Consider the following 2,061-nt stretch of genomic DNA (forward strand, 5'->3'; position numbering starts at 1 on the left):
TCATCAGAAGGGAAGGGAAGAGAAGAAGGAGAGCGAGCAGGTTGGGCGACGGCCAAGGGCTCGCAGATCCGCCAGCGCAATCGTCCGACCTCGGCCTCTGAGTGTACTCCCACCATGGCCTTCTCGAGACGCCGCCCTTCCCCCTGCTCCAACCCTAACCCTAGCATTGCTGCTGCTGGTCAAGGTGCTCGTGGCCCCTCCCCTCCCCTCATGCTGCTGCTGTTTTTGGGCCCTCCCCTCCCCTCATGTTGCTGCTGCTTTTGGTACACAGGTGCACGCACGCGTCCAGCAGCGAACCCTAGCCTCGGACGGCAGCGGCGGCCATCACCAATGATGGCAGCGACAGGGGGTGATTTGGTTCTGCAGGTCAACCCCTTTTCCCCTCTTCATTTCCAGGGCTAGGTCCCCTGTGTCTTTAATTTAATTTGGCTAACTATTTCTGATTTAAGTTATATCTGTTAAAACTTAGTTAGATTTAAGTTCTATATATATTAAAAATATGTGTTGATTCTTTGTTTTTCTTCTCGCTTGAGATTGAAATTGGAGAAGCATTCCTGTTCAAAGCTTAGTTTTGTCAGGTGGTGTTTAGGAAATTTAGCTTTATTTGTTAATATGTGTGCGTTCATGTTCAAAGCTTAGCTCTACCTGATAACATGTAGGGACTTCAACTTCATTTGTTAATACAATGAGGAAATCATAGATCTCTATGGTGGAGTCATTAGTCAATTGTTTGTAACTTGCTGCAGGTAGTTCTGTTATGTCATGAAGTATTCTATTGAGTTTGTTTTTTCTGTTGTGAAGTCTGAAAAATGAAAAATGTTTTCCATCAGTTTGGCTCTTTATTTTCTACTTTGTTTTGTGAAATATAGTTTGATAAGTTGGATCCTTCAGTTTGGTTTAAAACAGTCCTAACTCTGTATTTTTACTATGCAGGTGTTGCCTTACAGTCAAGGTGTTTTTCATCATTATACCACAAACAAACATATTGCAGTTTGGTGCGCTATTGCTATGTCCGCCTCTCCTTTCTTCTCAACAACATATTGGTAAAAAAATTATACATATTATTATGTAGATGCACTTGCAGCACTCATACATATTAATATGATCTCTAATTGTAGGTTTATTGATTAGAAACTAATTTAGTTTAAATATGATCTCCAATTGCAAGTTCAAGGAATTGTCCTCAACGTCACTCAATGGGGAAAGATAATGCAGAGGGTTTGGAAGTAAATTTCAGTGTCGCTGATAGCACCAATTGCCATTTACAGATCCAAGGTAAGATATTTAGTCTTCTAAAATGATATCCATCATTGTTAAATGTCAAAATTAGGCAGTCCAACAAGAAACTTGATGGCAACATGCCTCCTAGGAATAATAAGGACATTCTTTATATGGAGGGAAAGCAAAGAACATAATTGTTTCTTCTAGTTTATTGTTATTACTACTTAGTTGTTGATGTGATTTGTATGTTGTTGCTGCTCTGATCCGATTTGTATAATAAGGGGACAACAATTATACTTAGATATTAGTGGTAGTATTATGTTGTTCCTGTAGAGAGATTCACTACAAAAAAAAGACACATCTGTGACATTTTGGGCCGAACGAATTTTTTTTCTGTCATACATATGACACTTCTATGACGATAATTGTAACAAAACCCGGTATCATCATAGATGTGGTGGGCTCCTACTTCTATGACAAAAAATCATGACAGAAAATGGGCTTTTCGTCCTGGGCGGGCCGAAGACGCAACTGCATGACATTCTTTGGGCCGTCCATGACGGAAAAAACCATGGTAGAAGCGAGGGGGAGGAAAATTTCGGGGAGTTGCCGGTTACGGTGGGAGGTCGGGGGCCAAGCGATGCGCATTCCTCTCGTACACGTGCGAGGCGTTGGCTCTAACTGAACTGGAGCGAGGCGTTGGGCTCTAACTGAACCCGAGCGATTGCACTGCAGGCTACGCATTACTGAACCCGAGCAATCGGTCGATGGCTGTTAACCGAACCCGATGGAGCGATTCCTTCGCTACTGCTGCTAACTGAAGCCGATCGATTGGATGAA

This window comes from Triticum dicoccoides, chromosome 3B (genome assembly GCF_002162155.2).
Source record: "Triticum dicoccoides isolate Atlit2015 ecotype Zavitan chromosome 3B, WEW_v2.0, whole genome shotgun sequence".
NCBI classification, from domain to species: domain Eukaryota; kingdom Viridiplantae; phylum Streptophyta; class Magnoliopsida; order Poales; family Poaceae; genus Triticum; species Triticum dicoccoides.